Source organism: Hyperoodon ampullatus (genome assembly GCF_949752795.1).
Source record: "Hyperoodon ampullatus genome assembly, chromosome: 5".
In the NCBI taxonomy this organism is placed as follows: Eukaryota; Metazoa; Chordata; class Mammalia; order Artiodactyla; family Ziphiidae; genus Hyperoodon; species Hyperoodon ampullatus.
In genome coordinates this window covers 50,095,626-50,107,638 of record NC_136918.1, presented here as the reverse complement: position 1 = coordinate 50,107,638, position 12,013 = coordinate 50,095,626, and the positions used below count along the sequence as shown (strand labels likewise).

At 38.6% G+C, this 12,013-nt stretch overlaps 1 pseudogene across 1 annotated transcript; it reads right to left on the bottom strand.

The window, feature by feature from the left end:
• Window positions 1–4,468: 4,468 nt before the first annotated feature.
• LOC307053350 (endothelial differentiation-related factor 1-like) lies at window positions 4,469–4,914 on the bottom strand (annotated as a pseudogene). Its single transcript has one exon. The product of its transcript is annotated as an endothelial differentiation-related factor 1-like (transcript).
• Window positions 4,915–12,013: the final 7,099 nt, after the last annotated feature.

Below are 12,013 nucleotides of genomic sequence, written 5' to 3'. Positions count from 1 at the left end.
TATTCTGATTGATATTTTTAGGATAAGCATGAAATATCTTTAAAATAAATTATCTTTCATAAATAATACCTCTTCTTTTCCAGATCAATATGATTCTGACAGGGAGAGCATGGTAGGACTGGGGGCAGAGAAAAGGAAATGGAAGATAGTATACAGTTTTGGAGTAAAGAGCTACGGAACTTGAGGCTAATTGTGTTGGGTCCTAAGTGCTTGAGTACTCAGAAATCTTTTAAATGAAAGTGATAGAAAACCGGACTTAATTTGGCTTAGGAATAAAGGGAAATAATTATCCAAAGTAACTGAAAAGTCCAGAGGAGATGTCTTTTTCAGGCATAGCTGAGTCCAGGTGCTTAAACACTAACTTCAGAAATATTTAACTCTTCATATCTTGCCTCTACTTTTCTATAGCTGGGCTTATTTTCAGGCATGAAAATGGCACTGGCAGTCCCAAGCTAATATCCTATTGGGTTAGGAACCTGAATAGAAAGAAAGCTTTATATTTCCCCAAGTTCTAACAGAAGTCTCAGAGCCAGCACTCTTTGGCCTGAATTCAGCCATGTCCCCCTGTGAAGACTCGCTGGTTCCAGGGTATCTGAGGGCTGCATTCAGTTGCATTTGCCTCATTTTCCCACCTCAAAAGTGTCTTCCCCTGAAAATGAGAAATGAGCAAAAAGTTTAAGAGACGTGCTTAAGGCAGTTATCAGAAGGGGAAATGGATTATGGACAGAAAAACACAACAGAAAAGTCATATTAAGGGATTTTCAGATTTGAGGAAAGGGGGCATGAAATCTTTCTTAAAGTCTTTAGCATGAGTAAGAAAATAAGAGCGTCCAGCTAATGAGACACAACTACAGTGTGGGGAATGATAGGCTCCCTGCATGCATGACAAAAATGACCTCAGAGACCACAGTAGATGATGAGTTATTCATAAGAAAACACCACTCTGGTTGTTTTCAGGAGAATGAAAAAAATCCATATTGCAAGATATGGATGCATAGTCCCAAAGTAGTTAATTTGCTCATAAGGCAATCCTTTAGTACTGAGAGAATAAGAAGAAATGTCCCCACTTTTGCATGCAGATGACCCAAAGACTCACTGTCATTGAAACATGTAACTCTCTTTTTAAAACTTAATCAGAATGTGCCCTGTTTGCCTATGAGCAGCAGCTTACCTTCCCAGAATTTTCTTTCTAGTTCCTTCTCCTGCATATTCATTCTCCTCCCTCACCCCTCTTATTGACAAACTAAAATGACATTATTTTTGCTATATAATGCAGAGGCTTGTAAAGTGAGTAGTATATGCTTCCATTTGTCATCTGCCTTATTTGGCTGATTTTGAGCCCGTGTCTCTATCACCTCGGTTTCAGTCCTGAATGCTTTCTTCTCCATTTCTTAATGGTGGTTTCAGCACTGGCAGCAGCTTTGTCACAGGGGGCTAAGAACTGTGTGTCTGCTAAAGTGTTCCTCATAAGTGAGTGTGTCAGAAACAAGTCTGAAAGATTGAAAACACATACACATACATGCACACAACTGTGGAATATAATCTGGGCTCATCCACTGTCTCACCATCTCCCTACCCCCTGCCAGCACTATGACCTCATCAGATATGGTGATGGTTCATTAAGAGTTGACATACTTTTTTTACTCATTAAAGTTTAGAAGATACAAAATATCATCCATTACTTAGATTAACTATAGGGGAATAACTACACCATGCTCATGTTTGTTCATTCTTCATTGCCATGATTTTCTTTTTAGATACCGGTTGTGGAGGGGATGTGGGATTGAATGACACGAGCTTTAAGATTCCTTTCAACATATTAACACTGAAATTCTGATGTAACTATGATTCTATGAATTCACATCAAAATCTAGTTTCACTTTATTCCTCAGTGAAAACCTACAACAGCCTCTTACCACTCCTAAGGTGTTGCACTGTTTTTTAGAAAATATACCACAGAATGTTTGCTGTAGTATCATGAATAATTAGAAATAAAATAAATTTGTCAAAATAAACAAATTTTGCTTTATGAGCTAGTGTTCTCTACTTTTTAATCATATTTCTATATGATGAATTGTAAAACACCCTAATATGCAGTAATGCTCCTTGTTATTAATTATAAATGGCAGGTGGATGTAATCCACCATTTTATATGCGGTTGTGTTTTTACCTCAGTCTGGTTCCAACTCTGGTTGCTTTTACCAGATAGGCAGCTTTGAACAAGTACTAACCTCTCTAAGCCTCAGTTTCCCCATGCCAAAAAAAAAAAGTAGCTACTAACAACATATATGGCAGGATATTATGAAGACTGATCACAGAAATGTAGATTAAAAGATTTTGCTAAATTATAAACTACATATAATTTTAAAATATAAAGTATATACAGCTATAGGATTTGGTTTGAATGCAGACCATAAGCTCTTTAAGGGTAAGGATGTGGTCTATTTTGTTCATAACAGTGCCTGACGTAATAGGCACTGAATATAAATAAACATTTGTAAATGAATAAGTGAATGACTATTTCTGGACTACTTAACACTAGGCAAGTGTTATAGGTTGAATTGTGTTGCCCAAAAAGATAACACTGGGACCTCAAAATGTGACCTTATTTGGAAATAAGATCTTTATAGATATAATCAAGTTAAAATAAGGTTATACCAAATTAAGTTGGGCCCTAATCTAATGACTGATGTCTTTATAAGAAGAGGGAAATTTGGATTCAGAAACAGAGTGGAGAAGACCATGTGAAGACAGATGGAGAGATTGGAGTGATGCATTAACAAGCCAGTGAATGCCAGCAACCACAAGAAACTAGAAGAGTCGAACAAGAATCCTCCCCTAGAGGCTTCAGAGAGATCATGGCCCTGCTGACACCTTGATTTCAGACTTCCAGCCTGTGAGAGAATGCAGTTCTGCTGTTTTAAGCCACCTAGTTTAGTATTTTGCTATGTCAGCCCTAGGAAACGGATACAGCCAGGATCCTGAACAATGTGGCACATGTTTGTGATGATGAAGGGGATCACTGTTTGATCTCTGTCTTCATACTTAGAAATTTTGTTAGAAGAGAATTTGATTTACCTTGACTTATATGAATGCCTGGAATAATTAATTGTCACAACATAGGTTTCTTTATTATCGTAAAGGAAAATCAGCAATATCTATTAAGCATTATTAGAATTTTTCTGTCTTGGATAATATAATCTTAAGCTCACCCAACTGTCTAAATCTTCTGTTTTCAGACAAACAATTACTTCCATCTAAACTATTTTTCAACATATACTACTTAGATGTTAATAGTTCAATAATATGATTCCCAAAAGATATATGGTTGATCATTACACAAGTCATATTTCCAGAAAGAAATATTCTATTTGCTGTAGGCGACTTTCTTGCTACAGTCTAGTCATTGCATGACTTGCATAGTTAACTACTGCTTGCCCGTAGAGTTTAAAATAAATGTACCAATGGTCTATGGGGCAACTCTATCTCAAAACATTTAGTGACCACATAGAGATTTGAAGACTGGAATAGCCTTCTAAGAGAGATTACTTTTGGTCCACAGATTTTGTGTGGCAATATGACTGGTGCATCTATGTTGTGGATATCATTAAACAATAAATGATGACATTTGTTAAGGCAATTTTAAGCCTCATATCAACAGTTTGTAATCATCATTAACATACAACCCTTCCCACTTTTCCAAAATCTAAAAAATGTACTTATGATTCAAAAATCATTCTTATGAGGTACTCCCAACTTTTCAATTCAGTTTTTTCAGCACTTCTGAATTATTATATAAATATAAAAAGTTCTCCATAGGTTCATCATAGGACAGAATTTATAGAAACTTCTTCTATGTGGGTACCCAATTAATATTCAAAGACATTTCAAATATGCCAAGATTTGTCATGAATTATGCATTGTTTTAGATTTTTGTAAACTCCTTACTTTGAAATATGTGCTATAAATCTTGCTCTTATTCCTCTAGTTTCTGATATAACATTTTTATTTGAATCATTTTTCTGTTCTAGCTTTTTTCTAAGGAGTAAACAAAGTATGATGTTTTGCTAAAATTAGAATGAAGCTAGCTATTTATTTATTTGTAAGGGCAACAAATGTTTATTAGCTTCTCTACGAGCCAGGCTGAAGACGCAGCTCCTCTCCCAGACGATGGCTGCCCACCCTGTGCGAGGTGGTCCCCCGCCGAGCTCCCTGGAGCCACACCCATGACGGGGCAGACCCCGGGGGAGAGGAAGGCAGCGTTCTGTACCCCACGTGAGGGACAGGGACAGGGAGGAAAATAATCAGGAGAAGCAAACACCTTGCAAGGTTTTGTTTGTGAGTTTGACAGCAGGTACTGGTAGAGGGGGTTCCCGGGCAGGGCTACCACCCTGTGTTCCACGTGGCCACGTGAAGAGAACCAGGCAGACAAGATCAGCTGGAATGCACTGATTTCGAGGCTTTGCGTTCATTTCGCCCTCGGCTCCTTCGCGATCGGCTTCCCAATGGCTTTCCCCTAGAGCTTGAGGCCGATGGCTCTCTCAATCTTGCCCAGAACCTGGTTCTTAGGAATGGCCCGGCCACCCTCATAGTCCGCGATGACCTGTGGCTTTTCGTTGATTTTCGTCACCTGGCCCTTCTGCGTCAGCCCTTTGCTCTGCTGGCCCTGCGGGATCACCTTGCCCACCTCCAGGGTCACCCGGTCGTGGTGCAGCTCCTCAGTCTCCCGGTCCAGCTCGGCTGTGTTCTTGGTGATCGAATGCTGCTTGTTCTGGCCGGTGGCCCATTTCTTGGGAGTCTCCCCATCCTCTCCTCGTCTCTGAGCTGCTAAGATGGCCTGCTTGGACTTGGCCTGGGCGGCGGTGGGGCCCTTTTTGCGCAGCACCGTCGCGTGTCCCCGTCACTCTCAGCCATGGCGGGGCAGGCGGGGCAGGCGGGGCAGGCGGGGCAGACTGGGCAGGCGGTCCTCCGGCGGCTCCTGGGCAGCTGCTGGAGACCCGGCGACGCTACATCCCCTCGTTGCTCGGCCGCTTCCTAGAATGAAGCTTTTTAAAAATCTCAGAATGCCTTAGGCCGCACAAAGTTGTTTTTGTCGTTTTTCTTTATGTGCATAGGTGCCAGTATTATGTAATGGCATTTTATTTTTAAATTTTTGTGCACAGGATTGTCAAGGGTTTGCTCAAATATATTAGGTTTCACATTATTGGACTCCTTTGGTCAGAAAAACAATAGTCTCCACGCCAATATCCAAGCTGACCCAAGCTGATCCATTAAAAATATAGTATATTATTGCATTTTTGTCCCAACAGCCATCAAATAATGGTAGCGCTTTTTTTTTTTAATGTTATTTTGGAGACACCTGTTTACCTGCACCTGGAACTCTAGGTAATGTATTTGTGCAAGATATCCCAATAGGGGCTTCCCTGGTGGCGCAGTGGTTGAGAATCTGCCTGCTAATGCAGGGGACACGGGTTCAAGCCCTGGTCTGGGAAGATCCCACATGCCGCGGAACAAATAGGCCCGCGAGCCACACGGTCCGTGAGCCACAACTACTGAGCCTGGGCATCTGGAGCCTGTGCTCCACAGCAAGAGAGGCCGTGATAGTGAGAGGCCTGCGCACTGCGATGAAGAGTGGCCCCCGCTTGCCACAACTAGAGAAAGCCCTTGCACAGAAACGAAGACCCAACACAGCCAAAAATAAAAATAAATAAATTAAAAGAAGGCTCAACATTAAAAAAAAAATTTAAAAAAAAGATATCCCAATAAAAAAGGGGGCAAGGACAATGTCAGATAGAGTGGGAAGAGTATTTTACAATTTATTATTAATATGATTATTAGCTTCTCATTTAAAAAACACTGCCTTAATAATATTTGCTGCATACTACCAAAGAAACACTTGCAGCATCCATATTTTGGCAAGAGAATATGAAAAAATCATCTGTCTGGGAAACTATTTGAACAGTATCTCCAATAACATAATTTTTAACTTTTTGTTCTATTTAATCAATGATGAAATAGATGAACCTCTATTTCATTTTCTCATTTTTGGACTCACATTAATGGATCAAAGAAATTAGAGATGTTTTGATTAAACCATTATTCTGCCTGAAAAAGATAATATCCCTGGTGAATTTTTAAAAATCATTAGAATTTAGCGAACTGAATTTTAAAAAAGTATAGGCTTTTGTATATAGAAAAAATCCAATTAATTTGATCACAGAGTAATTGTGAGAGATACATTATGCAGATATATTTTTGTAAGATAATTTTTTGTTTTGCTTATATGAATGTTTCGCTTAAATTGATTGTCTATCCTTAAGTCACCTCTGTTTCACCCTTTCTGTTGCTTTCCGATAGTATATGACCATTTATCCAAAACTTAAACTGCTTAAAGGCAAAAAGGCATAGTAAAACCACAGTCAAAATTTATCTCTTCTAGTTCCTAAATGTCATCCAAATCGTACAGGTATACATTTCCAGTTAACAGGTGAAGGAGTATTCTTCAGATTCTGCTCTCCACCTCTCCATTCTGGTAGATCCTTTTTCAAAATCCATTTCCCCTGTCACGTTTTGCCTCGTGTTACTCTTGGCTTCCACTCTGCCCCATTTTGATCTTTTCTCATCTTTACAGATAAAGACTCGCAGACTTAAAGAGGTTTAAGTAACTTGCCCAAAGTCACAATATTAGTAAATGTTGTCACCAGTCTGTCTGACCCTAAACTCTTATTCTTTCTACTATTTCAAAAACTACTCCAGAAAGAGGGATTCCACGTACATTTGCGTGTTGACTATGAAAAGTAAATATGTTAGAACAATGCTTCTCAAACTTTACTGTACATACAAATAAACTAGAGATCTTGTTAAAATGTATATTCTGATTCAGGAGGTCTGGGGTAGGGCCTGACCTTCTGTATTTCTCACTAGCTCCAAGGGGATGCTGAGACTGCCACATTTTCAGTAGGAAGGCCTTGTAAGACATAGCAGAAGTTGGATGTTGTTAATAAAGCTACTATTGGATTTTGTTCACTACTTTTTTTACAAACACTCCACAGTTTTTAGTGTATATTATCTTACTCATTCTTAAATTTTTTTTTTTTTTTTTGTGGTATGTGGGCCTCTCACTGGTGTGGCCTCTCCCGTTGCGGAGCACAGGCTCCGGATGCGCAGGCTCAGCGGCCATAGCTCACAGGCCTAGCCGCTCCACGGCATGTGGGCTCTTCCCGGACCAGGGCACGAACCCGTGTCCCCTGCATCAGCAGGCAGACTCTCAACCACTGTGCCACCAGGGAAGCCCCTTAAATATTTCTAAGTGATGATCACAAGTCAAATATTTTGAATTTATTGTTATAATAAAATAAATTCAAATAAATTAATAATCAGGATTATTAGCTAATCCGTCAGTTCCTCATGTCCTTTTTCTTTTGCAGTGGAACTGGTGAAGCCATCATGAATAAAATAAATGAATTGAATATGATCTACTCCATTCTCTTGAGGCCGTTTTCTCAAGAGAGACAATGGGGATTATGTGGACAATTTTGAACATGTGCTGTCTCTTGCCCCTTCCAACATTTTTATCAAGGTGAAAACAGGTACAAGGAATGCGACAAACAGCCTTGAAGGAGATGCAAATCACCACGGGGTGGACAGAAGAACAGATATGACAATAGGGAAAGGGGTGTTCTCAAAGAAGCACAGGGCTTGGGGCAGAGCTTCAAGAACCAGACAAACCTAAGTTGGAATCATGGCTTGCCTCCTACTGAGCATATGACTTTGGGCAAGTCATTTATCCTTGCTAAGCTTAGTTTTCTAATTGGCAAACATCTACCTTGCAATGTTATTGTTATAATATAACAGAATGATTGATGTAAAAGAACCTGACACATAGTAGGCAAGACACAAATGGATATCCTTTTCATATTTCTGCATGAAGGTGAGCTGCTAAGTGCAGATTTTAGGCATACAGGCTTGAGGGGGTCTTCCCAGCTTTTTCTTTCTTGTCTCTTCTCTGGAGTTTCTGTTCAGTTGTCCTCAGCACCAAACAGTATCAGAGAATGAGGTCTAGTGGAATTAATCCAATCCCAGACAAGGTACTCTCGGTGATATCTGGGTCACTCAACATCTCACTTATGTTTGCATATACAATATAATACTATGGGTCATAAATATTTTACCAATTAATGCAGTTGGAACTAGGCCCATCCCTACAGTCATTAAATCAAGCCTGCTTGGTTTGGTCAGAAAGCATTACTTGACATACTTGTGCAGAATAAATCTTGCATGTGTTTTTGATGCAGAGAGAAGCCAGAAAGTTTAAATAACGAGTAATTTAGATTCTGAAAGTAATGAATTGCACCATTTTTAAAGCAGATCCTTTGGTGAATCTCTGTTAGCATTTGACATTTAGATCTTTAGTCCTACTTAGCACAAACCACGTTTCTCAGCACCAACCTCCTCTCCCAAATCTATGATAACTAAAGGTAGTCCTTTAGAGTTATTTTGGACACCATTTTAACTGATTAGTAATGAGGCATGAAGAGCAGGGTGGAAGTAGGAAGTTAGGTCTAGGAGTCATCAGTATGCTCACCAAAACAGCAAAGTGATTTGAATTTTCCTATCTGGATGTTATTTCAGGAGACAATGGAAATGTTTTTTAGCCTCTGGATTAATGGTTTTGGGGTGTAATAACCTTTCTGGGAAGATATATTCATCTCTATAGTTAAGATGGCACTACGGTCCGTTTTAGAGCTTACTGTCTGTGGATAAAGCAGGTGCTTCTGGGTGTCCAATAGCTGAGAAAATACAATATCACTAAACAGATTTCCTACTTCTAATTCATTGATTTCTCCACTTCCTTTATAGCCATTATTCTCTACCTTCCTTCACTTCCATGGTTATCTAGCTTGGATTCTGCAGTCAAATATCACAATTAGTCCCTGACCATATCCTCTGCAATACATCTCCCTGAAAAAATCCCATCCTGAATGAACCCATCACTCATTTTTGCTGAGCCTTCACCAGAGCAACTAAGTAGATGGCAGAGAAAAACTACACTGCCAGGCAGACTTATATTATTCATTTGCCTCATCTGAGTCCTAGACACTGCCCAGAAATCTCTTCTTCCAATAAACTTGATATTCCATCCATAGTAACTACCAGTTCATACCTCCTCTGTTCTTCTCTGACCTCCCATCCCCTCCTCTCATCATTGCCAGTTTTTGCTAATGACATAGCATAAGACATGCTAGAGAAAACAGAAGTTATTGGTTATTCTGGATGTGTCTGTGAGGCTGTTCCTGAATGAAACTGACATTTGAATTGGTAGACAGAGTAAAGCAGATTGCTTTCTGCAATGTGGGTTGGCATCATTCAATCCATTGAGGGCCTGAATAGAGAACAAAAGGTGAAGTAATAGTATTTGCTCTCTGACTGATAGAGCTGGGACATTATTCTTCTCCTGCCTTCAGACTTGGACATGGGCTGGAACTTATACCATTATCTCCACTTGGTCTCCAGCCAATTCCTTACAATAAATCTCTATCTATCTATCTATCTATCCTATTATTATATATTATGTAAATACTTTACAAATAAAATATTGGTTCTGTTTTTCTGGAGAACCCAGAATAATACAAGCACCTAGCAGATATTCATGGACTCAGAGATAAAAGGGAACTTAGAGACTATTTTACCTCTCAAACCAGTTCTTGCAATATGATAGCCATCTGAGTGAGTTCTTACAATTTGAGACAGATTGTATAAAGTCAGTGTTTGACACTGCAACAAAAGTTCTTAGGAATTTTATGTGTAATGTTTCATATATTCATTTACATATATGTATCTGTACATTTCTCCATAGAGAAGCTGCTAGGCTTTCATCAGTTTCTTTTTAAAAAATTTTTATTATGAAAAATTTTAAACATATACAAATGTGGAGAGAATAGTATTATAAACCTTCATGTACTCATCACCCAGATTCAACAATATTAACTGATGACCAATATTACTTCATCCTCACCCCCTCCCACTATTTTGAAACAAGTCCCAGACATCATATGATTTTATGAATAAATGTCAAACAGTTAATTTACAAATACATTTTTAGGACATAATCCTCTACTGATTTGAAGATTGCCTGTATTTACACCTTGAGTTGAATAATGTATTTATTAATTTTCTATTCTCTTTTCCTTATGGACATTCTTCCATGTATGGGAAAGAAAAAAATCTCTTGGCCAACTGCTTAACCATATTTTTCTATTTATGTAGACTATTTTGAGTAGAGAGTCAAATTTTGGTTCTGTTACTAAGTATGTGACTTTGGGCAAGATTTCAGCTGTCTCTTTTGCATCTGTAAAATGCAAAAATGCTTGAGGATTGTGCCTGTGACATGGCACTCATAATGTTGGCTATTATTATTATTATTTAATATGACAACTAGAGCTAGAATATGCAGGTGAAAGTGATGGCATCTGCAGAGCTAGAATATGCAGGTGAAAGTGATGGCATCTGTAATTCTTATAGTGACTCTAAGAGTCAAGTATATAGCAGATGCTCAGAAAATGCCACCAAGAAGCAAATAATTCACCTTTTCCTCTTTTCATCTTAGAGAATGCCAAGTGTCCTTGTGTGCCCTTATAATAGCTTTCTCCCATGCCAAGGGGATAACAGGGCAGACTGATCCCCTCTAATGGCACACAGAGTCTCAGCTTACGTCTGGTTATAAATAATGAAGTAAGATAACGGATTCTGCCTGTAGTCAATTATCTCAGGTCCCTGTTTCTTAGTCTTCCAATGGGCCCTCAGTAGGGACTTATGTAGCCACAGAAACAAGAGCAAAATTGAGAAATAAAGAAAAAACAATTCCATCTGTCAAATTGATGATGGATGCTATCCAAACCTGTGAACAAAACCTGAAGTGCTAATTCTATGCACTGCTGATGCCTTTAATTATGTGACTTTGACAGATGGAAAGATCATTATGCAGTTTTTATTTAAGAAGCTCTTGCAACTGTAGTTTTTGTGCCAAGGGTAATCAGTCGCATTAAAGAATTTGCCAGAAAGTAAACTCTACCTTATTTATAGCTTACTAGGTCCTAATTATGCTTCATAAATGGACAGTCATATAATAAGGCAAACACAAAATATACAGGACTGCAAATTACTACACAGCAGTTACATGTCAGAACAGGCAGCTATTTCAAACCATATAATACTTTCCTGGCAATATGCAGCAAAAACACTCCAGATAATACCTTGTTGAGGCAGAATTCCAAAGATCTGAAATGATGTGAAATGATGTTTTTCCTCAGTCTTGGTTTCAGCAAGACCTTCAGAAAGTTACTGAATAATCATTGTTTGCCATATATATATATATATATATATATATATATATATATATATATATATATATATATATATATATATATACACACACACACATATATATATACACACATATATATTATATATATATACTCATATATACATATATGCATAGTCATTCCTCTTTGTGTAGTCCATGCCTATATGGCTTTATCTGACTGCAAGGATTTTCCATCCCTGCCTGCTAGTTCTCTAAAGTACTGCCTTTAGGGTCACCTGCATTGTTGTCTTACTTATCCTTGAGTTGCATCATCTTATGATATTTTATTTTCTTTCCTCTTGTATTCTTAACTTGGTGGGAATTTTACTCACCTCCTCCCTAATCTCCTTATCATGGCCTTCTTCTAAAGAGGAGATCTAGAAATTCAGAACCTGGAGGGGACCCTGGATGTATAATCTGTGGGTGATCACTGAATGGTTAGAGGTGTCCTATCTTTTTTGGTTCCATGGCTACCTCTCAATCCAAACTTTCATCATCAAGCTATTGCAGTGCCATGGCTGTGGTTTCCTCACTCCTCTCCCCTCCTGACTTAACCTGCATGCTCTTGAAAGATGGATCTTCTTAAAGCATGATCCTCACACATTCCCCCTGTTCAAGAACCTTCAGTGGATCTCTTACCTCTAGAACAAA